At 50.4% G+C, this 18,461-nt stretch overlaps 2 long non-coding RNA genes and 1 other non-coding gene across 3 annotated transcripts; 2 read left to right on the top strand and 1 right to left on the bottom strand.

The window, feature by feature from the left end:
• Window positions 1-580: 580 nt before the first annotated feature.
• LOC110359320 (uncharacterized) lies at window positions 581-7,875 on the bottom strand. Its single transcript, XR_010467022.1, has 4 exons — window positions 7,428-7,875; window positions 6,298-6,418; window positions 3,835-5,815; window positions 581-2,005 (listed from the first exon to the last, which is right to left on the bottom strand). It is a non-coding gene; the product is annotated as an uncharacterized LOC110359320 (long non-coding RNA).
• A 6,154-nt stretch (window positions 7,876-14,029) lies between these two features.
• On the top strand, window positions 14,030-17,470 carry LOC110359319 (uncharacterized). Its single transcript, XR_002414403.2, has 6 exons — window positions 14,030-14,099; window positions 14,797-14,893; window positions 15,921-16,010; window positions 16,736-16,806; window positions 17,091-17,230; window positions 17,393-17,470. It is a non-coding gene; the product is annotated as an uncharacterized LOC110359319 (long non-coding RNA).
• LOC135575812 (small nucleolar RNA R38) lies at window positions 14,652-14,727 on the top strand. Its single transcript, XR_010467109.1, has one exon. It is a non-coding gene; the product is annotated as a small nucleolar RNA R38 (small nucleolar RNA).
• Window positions 17,471-18,461: the final 991 nt, after the last annotated feature.

Below are 18,461 nucleotides of genomic sequence, written 5' to 3' on the forward strand. Positions count from 1 at the left end.
ATTAGGAGGAGATGTAAAGTGGTACAAGAGCAAACGGAAAGCACCAGGAGAGGTCTTTCAAGATTAAAGCTCCGATAAATCAGCAGAAGAGAGATTTTCCAGCAAGACTTGCCTCCCCAGTGATGCTGAAAGGGGGGATTTCCACCAGTGAGACCTGGCTCTGCGGTTTTCCCCAGGTCACCCAGGGGAGCAGCCCCCGAGCTCCTGCAGAAGGGGAACGGGTCTTGGGAAGCACGATCCATCCCACTGCCCTTCCCATGGCGATGCCATCAGCCAGCCCAAGCACGTGTCCTGCTGCTTGGAAAGCAAAGCTTGCGGGTCACGTTCCGCCCCAGCAGAGCGCTGGCTGGCGGCACCCTGCCAGGGATGCGTTTTGTCCCCGGACCTCTGCTGCGTGTCGTGCGTCCTCCCCGGGCCAGCCCCGGCAGGTACTGCTCACCCTGCATGGGCAAGACCAGGCTTTTGGAGGACTGTGATTATCCCTCATTAAATCGGACTTCCACTCCCCAGGCTGTTTTTAAGACAGAGCCCTGGTCTTTCCCTCAGCTCCCTTGCCAATGGAAACCACAGGAAAGGCAGATCTGTTTCTTCCAATGCAATTTTTAATGCCCTGTAGCTTAGTAGAGTCTTGAACATTACAATTCAATCTGGCTCCTCTCTGTTCCTCAGAGGATATTAGATCTTTCTCTTGATATTCCCTCACTCTTTGTAGCTGTTACCCTCGTTTCAACTTCCAGGGCTTCCAGACTGTTTTTAACAATGCTGAGCTTTCAAGTTGCTTCCTTCAAACTTTCTCCAGCCATGCTTTCCCAGAGCCTAAATAGCTTTGATTATTCCCAGATGTTTTCAGTTTGTTAACTCCAGAGTGGTATTGTGTAATGGCTTGGAAAGACGACTGATAACAGGCATCCTGGGTTCTCTTTCCTGGTTCATCAAATTCCTTCCCGAGCACAACATCTATAGGATTTATCCTACAGAAGTAATGCCATTAGCACCAGGTTATCTTGCTATAGAGAACATGACTAGAGGTGGCTGAACTCCTCTTGCTGATTAGGATGCCCCTTTGAAAGCATGGAGCATCTTCTCCACCCAGTTCCTTCTTATCCTCTGTGCCGAGGTTTTGAAGCAGGATGACACGTTGGGGCAACAAGCCCACAGGGAAGCCTTGGAGAAGGCAGCACCGAGGCTACCAAGCAGCACCTGATGAAAAATACCTTAGAATCATAGAATCATTTTGGCTGGAAGAGACCCTCAAGATCATCAAGTCCAACCATTAACCTTGTTCACCCCCAGGCCAGGCTGGATTCAGGCTGTGGCCATCCCTCCCTGCCAGCCAACAGCACAAAAGCAGCTCTGCTCAGGCCAAGCTTTCCTTGGCCTGGGAGGATGCCTGCGTGTATCCTGACAGGCCAAAATCTGGGGAGTAAAGAGTTTTACACAACTGGCTGAGCTCCTAGCAAACCTCTGCGGTCCTCCTGACTCCAGCAGTGCTGCCGCTCTCATTCTTAAGCCATTGCATTGCTAAACACACATAGAAAACATCCTGATTCCCACTAGTAGAGAGCCAGGGTGTAGCCGAGCTGGCAGGAGACACAGTTCCTCTCAACCATCTATAAATCTTCCCTAGATAGGATCATAGAATCATTTTGATTGGAAGAGACCCTCAAGATCATCAAGTCCAACCATCAACCCACCCCAGGCACTAATCCGTGTCCCTGAGAACCTCATCTCCGTGTCTGTTCGACCCCTCCAGGGATGGTGACTCCACCACTGCCCTGGGCAGCCTGTTCCAGTGCCCGACAGCCCTTTACCGGAATAAATTTTTCCCGATATCCAATCTGATATCACCTCAAATACCCCATATTTCTTGGTACCTCCACCCATCCTGCTGGATCCTTCCACTTCAGTTTCTCAGCCCAGTGCTCAGCTCTGCAAGGCCCAAGGTTACTGGGATGGATGTAAACACATCACACAGCATCTCCCTTCTGTATGCAGAGGATCATGCCTGGGTAGGGCAAGGAACAACAACCAAGAAGGAGAAAAATAAGATGGGAACAGGAAAAAAAAGCTCTGAGCTGGTGGGATGGGGGCTGCACCCAGAGGTGCTCAGGAGAGCAGGGAGGAGGTTGAGGGAGGAGGACCAGAAAGCCAAGCTGTGAGTGAAGAGTGTCAGCGCTTGGAAAGCACAACCAATTTGCTTTTAGTACAGTTCATGCCTCTCTACCAGTGCCTAGAATAACAAATTTGCTCCACCCTCCATGCCTGAATGCTGGAGGAAGCTGCTGAGAAACGTAATTGATTAGCTGGCTGCGTGCACAGAAAAAAATTGCCCAGCATCAAGGAAGTCACTGTCTTGACAGTTAATGCAGACACTGGTGGGAGATAGAGAGACCAGCTGCAGGGTTTTTATCACACAACCCCTTATTTTAGCCTGGGAACAAGGCAAGGGCTGTTTTGATGGGTGACCCATTTTGCAGTGCCATCGATGAGCTGGAGCACAAGGGCTGTGTCCAGGCTGCGCTCACCACCCACCCAGGGCTCGCTGGGTGGGCACGATATGGCCCTCAGTCCCAGCATCTTCAGCCAGGAAGGGCAGGGAAGCAGAATTTGGGCTGCCTGCACATCTCACTCCCCACTCTCCAGCCCCAAGGGTCCTGTCAGCCCTGGCAACTCCCGAATAAGCAGAAGGAGATGCCCTGAGAGTGACTTCAGCATCCGGGGTGCAGTGAACAGAGCTGAACGCATTCCAAAAGCTGAATTTCCAGATGCCTCACAGCGTGCCCCCCAAAAAAGAGGTACCCAGCTCCTCTAGCCCCTGCAGGCCGTCTCCCTGCTCCCAGCCCTTGCCCAGGATTTCTGCTTTGCTTTCAGCATGTCTAGCACTGCCCCGCCAGAGCAAGGTCACTGCATAGGATTGCTTCCCCCTTTTGGCAAAAGAAAACAAGAAGCCAAAGGCCTGCAGGGGCTGTGAACTTGCCTGTCATGTTCTCTGACAGTATCAAAACCTTTTGCCGCTTGTGTTTTTCCCAAACTGTCACCGCTTGTCACACCCCTTGTTTAAATCTCTGATCCTGAAAGCTTTCCCTGAACCCTCTGCAAAACAAATGGAGAGAGCGTGGTCTGTTCTCCAAGGAGGTCGGACGCCACCGCAAAAAGCAGTGAGGCTGACAATGCCAGAGCTCCCCGGAGCAGGTACAGGCAGAGCCAGGCGTGTGTGCCTGCGCTGTGCGGCTGCCAGAGGTGGGAGGCAGGCAGCCTGCTAACCCTCCTCTTCCTCCTCTCCCTCCAACTGCTCAGCTCCTGCTTTTTGGCTCTGGGGAGGATGGAAGGGAAAGGAAAGGGCTCAGCCCCCCTGTTTGCTCTCTGCTGTGCAGCGCTGCTCTCCTGCCCCCCATTTCCCCTATTGCTGCTATTTGACCTGAGCAGCCCAGAGGAATTTTAGTCACGGTGCATTCCTAGCACAGCATCTGTTTTCTAGAGCAAAACGGGAACAGCTGCCAACAAGCAAATCTTCCCCTGATGCCTGGCACTTCTCATGGGCGGAACAAAACTTCTTGAAACCCCCAGAGGAAAAAACAGCAAAGCTCAGCTGCAGCAAAACCCATCCCACCCCAGCCTGTCCCCTCCAGGGGTTTTCTGCAGCATGAGGGGGCTCAGACAGAGACTAATGAACATCATGATAGCATCCATACGGTACCACGTCTAAAGCTTTGAGTGAAAGAGGCGCTAAAGAGAGATCTCTCCTTTAGCTGAAGGCAGAGCTCTGTGGGAAAGGCTGCACTCTGGCTGAACACCCCCAGCATCCAAGTCCAGCTGTGCTCAGTGTCCTCTTACCTGTCCAGGCCTGTTGTCCCTTTTGTAACCAAGCAGGATAAAGTCAAGTAGGTGGTTTCAATACCGGACACGCTGAGTTCACACATGGCTTGCTGTGAAAGAGCTTTGGAGGCTTGTCAGGACTAAGTGAGGTTTGTCCCCAAGAGCTGTGAGAAAGGCTGGTGCTATCGGAGCCAGGCTGGCGAGGAGGGATACACACAGGGCTTGCGTGGGCTGAGCTGGCTCTCGGATTTCAAGTGGAAGTGTCTCTGCCCATGGGATTGCTGTATGCTTGAATAACAGAGCTGGCAGATGTACAGAACCCCTTTCCCCATGAAGGTTAAAATCTCCTCCAGGTATTAACCAAATATGGGACAGAGCCTACAACAGTTTCTCTGCCACACTCCTCAGTTTCCTCTCAGATTGCTGTGGCTCAGCAGGTTAAAGACAGATGTACAGAGTCTTTGGTTAGTAGGAGGAGGAAGGAGCAGAGCAGCTCGGGAGCTGATGCAGACAGGCAGAGCTCCAGCGATGCTTTGGGAGCAGCAGCATTACTGGAGAAGAGGGAGGTGGTCAGAAATAGCCAGAAGGTAACTGAGGGAAGTCTTTCTGGAGGCCCTGTGACCAGCTGAGACACACAAGCAGCACATGGTTTCTTAGCCCTTCCGACTGAGGGAACACTTGCTCTGGTTTGCTCACATCTTGAATGCGATAGAATAAGGTCAGAAATATTGGTGACCCAGTTTCTTGGAGGGCTAACACTGGCTGACACCCTTTTTTTTGCTAAGCAGGTTCCACCCTCAGTCACAATGCAGAAAGCAGCCTTCAGACAATATCAGGGCAACACGCTTTTTCTTGCTCACCTTGATTGAGACTGAGGTTTATCTTGAAATAGCCGTTGCAGTTAGTGCTCAGCAGTCTCAGTCTGACAGTAATGGGCCTGATGGAGGTTCAGCTTCACCTTCCCAGTCCACCATTTTAGCAGGACACACTGGAACAGGCTTAGCCAGTGGCATTACCAGCCAATAACTCACAGCGGTTTGCTTAAGCAGGGGCATTGTTTCTCCAGCTGTGAGGATTTTTAGGCATGAAGCATGTAGTTCACAGCTTGGACAGGAGTAGCACTGATCTGCTAAAGCCTAAGGCAGGGACACCAGGTTAGCCCCACTTAAGACGCATTTAGGTTTTCTGTGAAGGTTACATGAAGTTCAAATTGCAACACACATCACATCCTCGGTCATTAAGAGTCCCAGGAGATTGCTGTGAATGCTGCAGAGTGACAACAGCTACTGACTGCAGGCAAGTCATGACAGCACTTTAACTCATAAATGGAAGATGGCTGAAAAGTCTAATCCTTGAAAAAACAAGAGTTTCTTTGTGATCCAGGCTTTCAGGTCAGGTTTACATAATAAGCCAGTCTCAGCAAGACTAGACTGCAGCTTCTCATTCAATTTCTTGGCTAGACCAGGCCATTCTGTTATAGTAACAGAAGCAAAGTCCACTGTTGCAAACACCATCTGCTGAAGAGGAGGAAGGTTTCACACTGTGTCAGTCTCTTTTATCTCGGTGTAGGTTCTGCACAGGAGCTGGCTGGAGCTGGAAAAGCAAAGGACACCCCAGCAACAGCTTTCCCTGGTGCAGCCCTGCTCAAGAGCTAAGCCAGCTCAGCTGAGCTCAGTCTTTCTGCTTTGTATCAGGTCACTCCACAACAAGCGAAGAAGGAACAGCAAGGCTGGAACTGGTGGTATGTTTATGGTTGGACTTGATGATCTTGAGGGTCTCTTCCAGCCAGAATGATGCTACGATTCCACGAGGAACCACTACACTCATCTTCCCTCCCATATCTCCACTGGGGTACGGTCATACATGGGTCAGCAGTAACAGGTTCAGCTTCTTAAACCACCCAACAGGTATTTGAGCTTCTCTGGAAACTGCATCTTCAGATCACAGCCCAGTACTGTTGTTAGACTGAACAGCTGAAGCAGGAACACACTTCTAGAGACTGTAAAGCAAATACAGCACATCAGAGCACATTTCTATAGCAATATAGGTTGCACACACCAGCCAAAGCAACTCACAGCAGCAACACCTCACAGCAGCAGGCAGCTACTGATGCTGAGGTGATATATACCCCATAGCTCAGCATGGGGCTGAACAAGATTGGGCCAGAGGGACACAGGGGCAAACACAAGATTGGGCAAGAGCAGAGCAGGTGAGACTGGGCAGAAAGGAGCTTTAACTGGGGGTTGTCAACCAGCTGAGACCTCAGGCAGGTTGGTGGGAAGTAGAGTCCTCCTCCGCTCCCCAGGGATCTTATTTTCTTATGTCCTTCTCACAGATGCACCCTCATTTTGCCCAAAGTCTCCCCCATGCTGAGAAGGATGCCCCCCTCCCCCTGAGATCCCACACAGATGATGCTCCAGGGCTTGGGATTTGGGACCCAGAGCATCAGATCTGCACGGAGGTGGGAGGGCAGGCACTGACCTCCAGCAGCCTGCGACACACAAGGCTTCAGATCGAGTCCCTCTCAGCCTGGAGCCAAACCAGGATACAGCTCCAGCTCTTCAACAGTAAAAAGCTGAATTAGTTCAAGTCATATTGCCAGCTGTGTATTTAAATAGAAATTACAAGGAATTACACAGGGTTTCTGCTGCAGTAATGCACCAGGTGCCCGCAACGCTACTGAGACGGCTGAGAAAGGAGGGGAATGGGCTGGGAACTGGGACCCCCATCTCCTGGGAAAGGTGCTCAGAGGAAGGAGAGGATCCTCATTCCTGCCCCAGCAGCCAGCACCTTGCTCCTTTGAGCTCCCTGGCTCCTGCTGGGCTTTGACCACCGTGACCCACAGGTCTGGGGAAGAAAAACACCATCAGGAGAGCCCACAGCCACTGAGTCCCAGCATAGGTGCCCTGGCCATGAACTGAGATCTTACAGCACGAGGTACTGGCCAAACGCAGACATTAAGGGTGGTGCCCATGCCAAACTGCAGCCTCTTGGAGGAAGATGTTAGGGAAGTGGTTACAAATTTGAAGCTTTCCAAAGCATGTTGGCAGCTGGATCCTCTGGATGAATAAAACTCTGCCAAAAATTAAGATCTGTTTCTGTGAAGCTGAAACAGCAAACTTGTTTGTCTTTCCTCCTTCCCCTCCCAACCATGTTGTTGTTTTAAACATTTACAGAGACCTTTATACTGTTTAAATAATGATTTAGGAGCAGGGGGGATTGTTTTCATTTTTTTGCCAGGTGCTCCAAGTCAACAGCACTTCACACACAGCTTCTGGTAAATCAGGTGCTGTGGTTTGAGGCAGTACCACCCACACTGTCCTGTTTACCCCTGCCTCAGCCGACCTGGCCCACAGCTGATCGGGCAGAAGGAACCCACATAACCCCCCCTAACCCTCAGTTGTGCCCCCACCAGCTGGATGAGGGGGTTACCCAGAGACCAGCGAGCCACAGCAGCTCCTTCTCTTCTGCATGCTCTGCCATGTCAAGTGCAGCACCTGGTTTGCTAAATAACGGGGTGTATGTCCCGCTCCCACCACACAGCCCCCCCAACCTCCCCACAGCACTCGTCAGGCCTCAGAGCTCATGCAGGGGTGCTGGTGCACACATACGTGCTGGGAAGCCATGGTGGGGTTTTCTCCCTGACGTGGCGAGGAGTGATGGAGGAGGATGCTGCTGCCACGGCTGAGTTCTCCCATCCTCGAGCACAAGGAAGATCAGGCACCTCCTGCGGTGCGTGTTCTGCCGCCCACCTCCTTCGGCAGCCAGGCTGCTGGAGATGACAGCTGAGGGGAGAAAGGAGAGAGCTTGAAATGTTCAGGGGGAGAGATGGCTGAAGACAGATCGACCTCTATGCAACAGCAGAAGCATTAAGTCAACGGCAAAGCAGCAGTAAATGTGTTGGTAGTTAAATCAGAAAGGCACATGAGTTCCTCCCTTGTGGGCAGATCTCCAAGAGTCTGGGGGTTGTGTTGGGCTGATTGAGTTTTATCTGCAACCTGGCAGGAGCTGGGGAGGTTTAGGGAAAGGGGGTGAGGAAGGCTGTGCAGGAGAGCTGGAGGCTTTTTGCAGGATGTTTGGACTGAGCAAAAGGACAGAGAAGTGAGTCCCAGACATGCTGTGGAAGCAGGATGTGGGATAGAGAAAATGTTTATACAGTCAACTGTGGGCTAATCCATGGGAGGCTTTAGAGACCATAAAAGCCATCTGCAAGTGGATAGACCGCATTCTGTAGGAAACTGGTGGTTTAAAACAATGCTACCCTCACTCTTTGATCTGTTCAGAAGAGGTCAGACTTGGGACCCTGAAGAGAAGGGCAGGATAAGTAGATCCATAAGTTCTGCCTGCACAGGGTGGGTGGGAAGGACCATTTGTGGTCTCTTCCTGTACAAGAACTCGGGGCCGTCAGACAAAACTAACAGGAGCCAGACACAGAACAAAAGAAGCTGGTCCTTCCCAAAGCGCAGGCTGACCTGTGCAAGTCCTCCCCACAGGAAGGAACGGCTCTTACAGGTTCACAGTGGGAACAGACACATTAATGGAAAAAAGAGTTACCAAAATCTCCATTCTAGAGAAAACCCACTAGTGGAGGCACTGAACTGACGTCTGGCTCTCGAAGTTCACACCCATCAAATGGCTGGCAGGGTATGGGGAGATGCTTCATATGGAATCACTGTGCTCCTGCCCTTTACTGGGCACCCATTTTGTGCATCTCTTGGACACAGGACATTGCTCTGGACGGCCCCTCTGTCCGATACCCTGCACCAGGTTCCCCACAAGGAGATGTGACCGAGATCTTCTTACAGAAGGCAGGAAGAATAACTGCAGCTCTTTAACTGACTGCTCTAAGCTTACCACTTTGGACTCGGTCAAATGAGGCATTTGCGCTTCTTTCCCTGTGTTAAGGGCAAGAAAATGACCTAACAGGTCCTGAAATAATGTGACCTTTCGTCATTTAAACATGTGCTTTCCCACTAAGCAATGAAAGTAGCAGAGATGCTATTCTTAAACGTACCTCAAAGTAATTACCTCCTTCCTCTGATATAAACGATGGGAAGCAGGAGGTGAGCCAGAGATACAGCATTTGCAATTCTCCATTTTCAGTCTTTGGTAGGAAGAAATGTTGGTGATTTGTATTGTGCTCTGACACAACCGTTTGACCTCAGCACAGCTTATGCTAATTACTTGCAAGAATATGTTTGCTTGCTCCGTGCGTGCCTGGCATATTACTTGTATCTGAGCTTGATAGATGAAATATTGCTTACACACCAGTGCAGACTGGGTTGACAGAATCAATGCTTGGTTGGCCGAGAAATCCAGGCAAACAGAAATACTGTTTGTGATAAAAGAGGACCTGAGAAGTTCCTCATTAATATTGCCCAGATGTTTTTATACCAACTCACACCCTTTCTGCTTACCATGCCTGTAATCTCTCAGGCTGGCACAGGACACAGAGAGGATCCATCCTTTGCCTAAAGCAAGGTCAACTCTCAGTTCCTGGTAAGTTTTTATCTAGCTTGGCCTTAAAGACCTTCTGTGATGGAAATCTTAGTCTTGGTTCACTAGCCTTACAGTGTTAGGTTTCTCCCAGCATTTTTGAGTGTGTTTGTGTAGCTGTAAGCATCTTCCATCTCTGGGTGTGCTCTGAGGATATATATTTTAATTAAACATATTCATCCATGAAGAAGCCGGATTCCTACTGCTATTGTTCAACAAGTGCATATGTCTGGCCCCAGGATTTATCCACGCAGGCGCTGCAATTGGAACAATTTGTCGTGTGCTCTCTGTTCCGATCAGCTCCTCCAAGGAACGAAGCTGTGAACACAATCTGGCTAGCTCTGACAAGATGGTCACTTCGCCTGGCTGGGACATCAGACATGAAGCGATCAAGTCAGTTGATCAGCTTGTCCCCATTCCCCTGATGTGATCTCCTCAAGCACTGTTCCCCATCACACTTGAAGACAGGGGTTTGTTGCACTGTGCCCAAAACTCAGTTGAGGAAAGGGGGAAGAAGTGAGAGGAACAGCTGAGGGAACCTCTGAGGGACATGGTGCTGGTCCAGGGCGGAGCTTGCTATTTCTTGCTATTTCTTGCTATTTCTTCAGCACCATTGGGAAGAGAAAGGGGAATCTTTTCTGCTCTCACCTGCAGGAATCCACACTGTAGCTCTGCCCAGAGGTGCCATCATGGTCCCAGAAAAGCCACCCCTTCATTGCACAGATATTCTGTAAAGACAAAGCTCTTGTTATTCAGTGTACAAGGCTCAGTCTTTGAACAGGCCCTGGTAATAGCAGAGCATTTCTGAGCCTGCTAAAATTCTACGTAAGCACGCAGGGCATGCTGAGGAGGAATGGGTTTAAGCATGTATTTAACTTTAAATGGAGGCTTAAGAGCTTTGCTGCTGGGAGAAAGGAAGGACGTTTTGTTTGCAGTGAGCCTTGTCCTGTCTGGAAAGATGCTACTGAGGTCCAAAGAGCCTTTTTGGTATCGCTTGGGACTGCTTTGAAGTGGCAGACACCAGGATTTGGGACCTCGTGGCAGGCTTTTTTTATTTTTAAACACTACATATCTTTTCTCTCAGAAGTCTGGCATCGGCAGCACCAGCAATCTCCAGCCGTAGCCCAGGGGACTGTTCTCTGTGTGCCGCTGTGCACACAGTGTCTGTAACAGAGACAAGCACCAGCCTCAGCTTCTCCTCGTGCTCCCTGCGCTTGAGCCACACAGGGGGCTGGTGCCTGCGCTTCTTAATGTGTTCAAATACACTGGTTTTATCCCGCGGCCATATGTCAAAGACGATAACCACAGCGGGGCGTCTCTGAATGAGATGCTTTGTTTCTCCAGGCTTGGTGGAACCCTGTCTGCAGGGTGGGACTGGGATGGGCAGAAGGAAAAAAGAACAAAACACAAAAGGAAATCAAATTGCTGTCAGCAAGTGTGGAGAGTTTCTCCCTGGAGGGACTTACAGGCAGCCAAGAGAGGAAACGGGTGGGAAACTGGGAGGAGACCTTGTCCTTGAGTTTAAGCGTGGGATCAAAGATGAAGTTGGAGAGGTTCTATCACTGATTTCCATTCAGTTGTCTTTCCGCCTTTCCCTCTTGTCACATATTCTGCCCATTCTCCTGTTATCTGCTCTGGGGATAACCAAATACCCTACAGCAGAGCTCACACTTCTTTGTAGAGGGAAATGCTGTGGCTTTGCAGGACACACACTTGAGTGCCTTGAGAAAGCAGAAAAATGGGGGCTTAATGTAGCATACAGTTTGCTGGAGGATGCAATTCCCCAAAGATCCCCAAAGTTGAGAGCTGCCCCAAAATGTCCACATGTAGAAGATCTCCATGCCCTTTTAGTAGCTTTCCTTACCCACTCAACATGAACAGAAGTCCTTTCAAAGACTGGAGCAAGAAAATACCATAACTGATGGAGACTGGCCACAGGAAATCTATGTGCAAATTGCCTTTGGGAGCAGCATTGTAGCTGCCTGAGGAGGGGGAATATGTCCAACCAAAACTGTTCAGAGCAGACTGTAGCTCCCTTCACAACCCCAGGAAGGGTCAGAGACCCCTCAGAAGAGACACCATGTTCTGCTGACCTCTGGGAGGCTTTGTCTCGTACTGCAGCTCTCAGGCAAAGCTTGCATTGTGAAGATGTGTGGGACATGGTCGCCCCCTAAAGGGAACAGATGAGAAAACTTAAGTACCACACAGGTGAAGTTGCAGAGATTTAGGAGAGAGTTGGCACAGGAAGGCAATGACCATCTCTCTTCATCCAGAGTGTTTGTTCTGCCTCTAAAATATGCTTGGAAGCATTATCTGTGCACTGCAACCATGAATAACTACTGTGCACTTTGCTCACGCTGTTCTCCTGAGCTTTTAATTGTTGAGTCAGCTCATTACTTGGTACCTGGCAGAGCTTAACCCATTTAACAGGCACAAGCAGACGGTTACTCTATGCTCCGAGCAGCTTCCACCCAAAAATCCAGAGGGTAGAAAATCCCTCAGCACATCCGAGTCTGTATCTTCTCTCCTTCCAAGATTTGAACTCTGCACAAGGGAGGATTTTAGTTGTTTTATTTTAAAACTTCGCGTCCCTTGAGGACTTAAAGAGCTAATTCTAGTTGCGGGGGTTTATGTATTTGCTTGTTTGAAAAGCTAAAATTGATCAGGCAGACTGCCAGCTGCATCTTCACAGAGCAAAGGCCACCGCAACGAAGGCTGCGTTAATTACTGCTGTTCTGTATCATCAACCACCCTCCCACCAGGCCAAACACCCCTGAACCAGGCTCCTGCGGGGTGGGAAGGTGCTGAGGCCCCATGTCCCTGCTGCCCTCGGGCTCCTGCTCAACCTGCCAGGGCAGCCTGGAGCTTTCTGCGGCTGGCAGAGGGCACAGAGCGCTGGGGAACACCTCGGAGGCAGCCACTTGTGTTGGAAGCAGCTTATTTATAACAGCGTGTTGGCAACTCTTTTAGACTTCTTGTACCACTGGAAAAAAAAAAAAAAATTAAAAAAAAAGTGCCTCTTGCAATCTGCTGACTTTTTAAGAGAGACTTTTAAGAAACAACATGGGCCATTCTGGAGGGCAAAGGACTCATGAGTTGAGTTAAATCTATGCTCTGGAGAAAACAAAACAAAACACCCACAAACAAACTGTACATCAGGTTCTAAAATAAGAAAAAGCCAGGAGGATCCAGGTTCTAAAAATAACCATGAAGTCACGCTGCCTTTCCCTGGGAACTCTACTGCCTTGCCCGGAGTGCGGTCTCCCAGCACAAAGCATTAGGGAATCGGGAGCAGACACGCCGAGCTCCAGGCAGCACCTCCCTCCAGCTCATGGGACTCGGCTCTTTGGGACAAAAGGAGGTGGTGGTTCCACAGGCAGCCAGGTTGGACAACAGATGGCAATGGCCATACACCACCCATGGAGGACACTGCCTCTTGGTATCACCGTGAGAATGGGGCAGCTTCCCAGGAGCACAGCCGTGATTTGCACAGCCCAAGGGACGGTGAACCTCCCCACTCACACATCGCAGAGGTGACACTTGTTAAATACGGGGCTTTCAACTGTTCTCAGACTTCACTTCCAGACTCAGGTTTGTCTGCTTTTCATTTCCAGTCACTGGAGCTGTTCACAAGGGTGGATAAAGATTTGGGGCAAGGAATTAGATATTAGCTATTCCCATTTTTCCTCCCCTTGGTTCTATTTACACTCCTTTATGGTTCATAAGCTGAACAGGATCCTATAGATTTCACACCAGTTTTTAACAGTGAAGAACAATCATAGCAAATACTGGCAGCATCACATATTCAAAGCGCAGCACATACATTTACTAACTAATCTCTGACTAATCCCCAGTCTCCAGCTAATTAGTCTTTTTGAAGTGGGCCCCTTCCTACATGAGCTAATGCTTGTTCAGCCTTTTGAAGCATTTAGCGTGCTAAGTACAATCATGTGCATCTCCCTAGTAAAGAGAGCACATGAAGAATGAATAAATGTAATTAACAAGCAGCATGACAGTGCAAAAGCTCCACGTATGGCACCCAGGCCCAGCCCCAGGTGCCCGTATCACAGGGGCTGACCCCATCTGCCTCCTTGGCTGCCCTGCATTGGGTGCTGAGCTCTCAGGAGAGGTGGTGGCCACAGCAGCGGCCTCTGGAGTCACAGACTCATTTTGGTTGGAAAAGACTCTCAAGATCATTGAGTCCAACCATTAACCCACCCCGGCACTGCCCCATGTCCCTGAGAACCTCATCTCTGTCTGTCCAACCCCCCAGGGATGGTGACTCCAGCACTGCCCTGGGCAGCCTGTTCCAATGCCCCACAGCCCTTTGGGGAAGAAATTGTTCCCCAGATCCAACCTCAACCTCCTCTGGTGCAACTTGAGGCCGTTTCCTCTGCTCCTGGCGTTTGTTCCTGGGGAGCAGAGCCCGACCCCCCTGGCTCCAAGCTCCTTTCAGGCAGTTCAGAGATCAGAAGGTCTCCCCTCAGCTCCTGTTCTCCAGCTGAACCCCCCAGGTCCCTCAGCCGCTCCCATCACACTGGTGCTCCAGCCCCTTCCCCGGAGCCAGGCCTCGCCGCAGAGCTAAATCACACACACTTAGTGCCGTACATTTTATTTGGCATCTCCGCCCTGGCAGAGGTGGAGCGGAGGAGCCGGCCCCGCGCACAGGCCTGTCGGACTACACTTCCCATCGGCCTCCGCGCCTCTCGCGAGGCCTGGCGGGCACGCGCAGCGCGCCACGTCCCTCCCTCTCGGCGCTGGGGCAGCATGGCGGCGGGGTCGCGGCGGTGAGTAGGGCTCCCCGCCATCAGCAGCCATCCGCGGGTAGGGCGGCCCCGAGGGGCACGGAGACAGCGGGAGGGAGAGCGGGAAGCTCTTGCGCACCGTCGCGGCTGCTTCTAGGGGTGCGGTGAGGCCTCGATGTCGGCCCGTGGGGACGGAACGGTGCCCGCCATGGCGGGTGGAGGAGGCAAGGCCGGGCTGTGCTGGGCCCCGCGGCTCCGGCCCTCCCCGGGCACCGCGGACGTGCTCGCCTCGCAGATTTTGGCTATGCTTGTGCTGATTCTTCCCCAGCAGCGCCTGTGGGGGGGGTATTGAGTGCAGCAGTACTGACTGCGGCCTGGCTTTGAGCACCCTGCAAGCAGCGAGGTCCAGCGGGCTGAACCCCGTTACCCATCACATCCCGCCCGGAACCCACACAGAGAGGGGGCAGCGGAGCGAGCGGTAGCCACCCCGTGTCTGTACCCACCTGCGCGAGGAGCACAGCAACCACACCTCCAAGAACAGGCTCGAGATTTTGGGCCAGCCCTGTGTGGCCCAGGTGTTGGCTGCTCTGGAAGCTGAGCTAGTGATGATAAAAGTTATCCCTGTCTGAAATTTATCTTTCCTATGTGGAAGCATGACTCTGAGGCTCAGCGTTAAAGATGCAAAAGTAAAGTAACAGTTTGTTACATGAACTAACTCTGTCCCCTTTTTCTCCTTCAGAGCATGGCGTCGAGCAAGGGTAAAAACACTCACCTACCTGCCTGGCAAGCTGATTCCTTCACTGAACAGACAGTAAACCTGCACCAGCTGCATCATGGTGAGAAACATCAGCATCTGTCTTCTCATAGTCTGGTGTTCTCCTGTTGCTGGGCTGTAGAACTAAGATGCATTCTGCTGTGTCAGATGATATCCTTCTGTGTCCCTGGGGCTACTGGGAGGAGATATAAAAGGTTTGATTAATGTAATTAAGCTAATCAAGGCTGTAGCTTTGTTGCAGCTGCCACCTGAGTGTGCAGCCCTTTGCTGCCATGGAGCACAAGCTGAAAGGCAGCACAGAATGAATGGGAATTTTACTGTTGTTGGTGTCCAACAGAGCACCTGCTTGTCAGCGTGGTCAAAATGAGCAAGAGTAGAAGGGATTAGAAGTAGGGAGGGATTGGGTGACAGCCCATTATGGAGACACTTGACACAGCTCATCTCATAACTGTGTTTGTCACAGAAATAGACGTAGTGAAAGAATAATTGGTCTGTGTGCCTTCCCAGAGGTGCACTGGGGCAGTTTCAAACTTGCATCAGGTTGCTGGGGGTGAGGAGATGCAGTTCACATACGGCAAAGGGTCATCCTAGAAAGGACGCATCCTGAAGAATCCTTCCCTGGAAGGGGTGTCTGTGGCTTAGGTCTGCTTGAGTGCATTTCTCAGACAATTTACATCCCACATGAGTGGATTATTCTTGCATGTAAAGAGGGAGTTGGATTAAGATGTTTTTGTATGATGAGAAGGAATATGTCTGCTTGAAACAGCTAAAATCGGTCTAAACCACCCAAGTCTCAGAGCTGGTGGGTTTTTTTCCTAAGCAAGGATTTAAACAGCATCCACCTCCCAAAGTTTATTGTCTCTGAGTGAGACGAGTCACTGGCAAACATGGTTCTTTGTCTCCACGGCACAGGTTTCTGCTGTGCTAAATTTATGAGACAAAAATTGCCTGCCTCTGAACGGAAAAATTCCTGTCTTTACTCCTTGCTCAGTGCTGTTTTTTTCAGAAGGGGTGGAGAAGAAATGAGTGGAGGACAAACTTTATTTAAAATACTGTTGCTAACAGTGTTCAATGCAACTTGTATTTAGGAGGAAATCATCCTGCAGAATCCTGAGGTTCTATCTTCTCCCAAAGATGGCTTTGTCAAGATGGCAGCTGCTGAGTTGGGCTGCAGACTGGTAAGAGAATACTTCAGGATTGCATACTGCTCGTTTTGAGTTTATTAATTGTATGTCAGATCTGTAGACAGCATGACTCATCTGAGCAGAATACCCAGTCTTTGAACGCTTACCAGGAAAAATCCTGGTCGTTGGGAAGAGCACTGCTCATCGGCATGTCGGTGTCTGGGTGTAATTTTGTAGAACTCAGGGAGTTTATATAGCCAAGGGCAGGAGAAAAATATAGCCTGTGATGTGCTGTTATCCCTGTCTGACATCTCAGCTGTGAGGGAGAAACAACTGTCCACTGAGGCTTTCCCTGAGCAGGTCTCTTATCCCCTGCAAAGGCTCAGGTGACATGAGTGTCACCTGTAGGGCAAAAGCAGCATGTGTCCCTTTCCTCCTGCCCCTGCCACGTGTGACTGCAGCATGGGCACTGTCCTGCACGTACAGGCTGCTCAGCAGCCAGCCACAGCCCAGACAGGGCAAGGCTCAGCCCAGGGCCTAGAAGCGCTGCCCGCTGTTGTCATGGCAGAGTTTTGATATATGAAGAGCTTTTAAGTTTGTCCAAACAGTGAGGCACAGCGGCGGGTTGAAGGGCAGATAAGAAACGCAGTTTTTGTCTCACCTGATGTACAGTCACTGAATACACACACTGGAATGGCACTTTGTCTCCAGGTAGCTGACAGCTGCATTCTACTAAATAATTTCACGCTTTATTTAACAGAATTTGTGTTTGTTTGCAGAAGATCTATAACATTCACTGACAAGCTGAAGCGGAAGACTTGACGACAGTGGATTTCCTTAAGAAATCAAGGTTAGTGTGCAGAAGGGGAGGGAATGGTGCTGCAAACCAGCAGCCAGGTTGGTTGCTCTGTCAATACAAAGTGTTCCAAGTAGGACCGGTCACTAGGAAGAGCACGTGGCGCTTTTGGCTTCCAAGGAATGAGGGGGAAAAGATGAAAAGGCAGCCTGGTGATAAATAGGAAATGTAAAAGCTACTCAGTGCTTTGAGAACAGAGAGAGGCAGGAATAGTTTCAGAACCATTATGTTTTAGGAAAGTAGTTACAGCATTGCTTTGTGGTGTCTCCCAACTCTAGAAGCAGCAGAAGGAAGATGGTTCTGGAGAGGCTCTTGCAAACGGCCACTGATGCATCAGTCAGAACAGTGTAAAATGGCCTCGTGTGCATAACCGCAGGCTCGTCCTCAGTGCTCAGGGGTTGCTGCAACCGCATTGTTGGTGAGTTCCCAGTAAAACCTGAGAGGATTTGGGTACTGGTGCACTTGGCTTGGGAGGGTAGCAATTTTTGTCTCCTGTGACCTGTGCTCTTGATTAAATAGTGCACATCAGGAACGTTCATCTGACAGTTGCTTTGGTCTCACGCTGCCTTTTTTCCACTAGGACCTGATCTACAGCTGGCTGGAAGAAAAGGTGGCTCCCTGCTGTCTTCTGTTCCTGAATAAAATAAGCTATGGAAAATCTTGGGAATTGAAGTTTTTTGTTCATAAAGGTTATCTACTTGGAACAGAAATGGTTTTGAAGAGGTAGGAAGGATTTGGGGTTAAAATGCTTTCTGAAATTTAAGCAGTTGTGAACTTACCCTTCACAGCTACACCTCCTCCTCCCCAATAGCCAGAGACTCCAGTGTTGAAGAAAAGCAATTCACAGTAACAGTGCGACAAAACGACTTACGGCTCAGCTAGGACTGGTGACAGAAATGGTTTTTGTGGTCTGCTGAGAAGCTCAAGGAGAAGCAGCAAGATGCAGCCATCAGGTTCATTGTCTGGCAAAGCCCTTAGACTGGAGCGTGTTTAATTCCTGGGCTTGGCTACACCCTTGGCCAGAAAACCTCCCTTTTTGCAATGAGAAAGGAGGGCGTGTGCGGCAGTTCCTGATGTGTGCAAACAGCTCTGCCCATAAGCTGGATGGGATTCCTGGCAGGATGCTGTGCTGGGAACGCGCTCCTTTGGAAAACCTGTTTTATGTGCCCTATGCATCAGAGTGCTGCCAATTGCCATGTTCAAGGTCACCTGCGTGGGCTGTGCTGAGACTTGGTGATTTTTCATCAGGTCATGGCGAGGATCAGCCTTGTTCTATGAAAGAGGTTCTGCTGAGCACTGGTGAATAAAAAAACAGGCCAAACAGGCTGCCTTGGGTCCATTGTCAGGTCGCTCTGATACAGTAAAAGGTTAGTTTGAGACCTGGGGACACAAGATGGGCTCCAAGCTAGAGATTACATCAGAAATGGGTTTATAGACAGATCTTCAGTAATACTCATTGGAGCTGCCTGAGAGAAGCCTGCAGGGAGCTCAAGGGGGTTTGGAGGCTCCCTGGCTCCCATCTCCAGAGGAAAAAGGCTGTGGGACAGCGCTGGACACCAGGATCTCCCCCATTTAACCCCCAACTGGGGCTGGTCCCCAGTTCAAGGATCACTGGTACGTGAGGCAGCTCTTCTGCTGCAGGAGGTAAG

Source organism: Columba livia, chromosome 18 (assembly GCF_036013475.1).
Source record: "Columba livia isolate bColLiv1 breed racing homer chromosome 18, bColLiv1.pat.W.v2, whole genome shotgun sequence".
NCBI lineage: Eukaryota > Metazoa > Chordata > Aves > Columbiformes > Columbidae > Columba > Columba livia.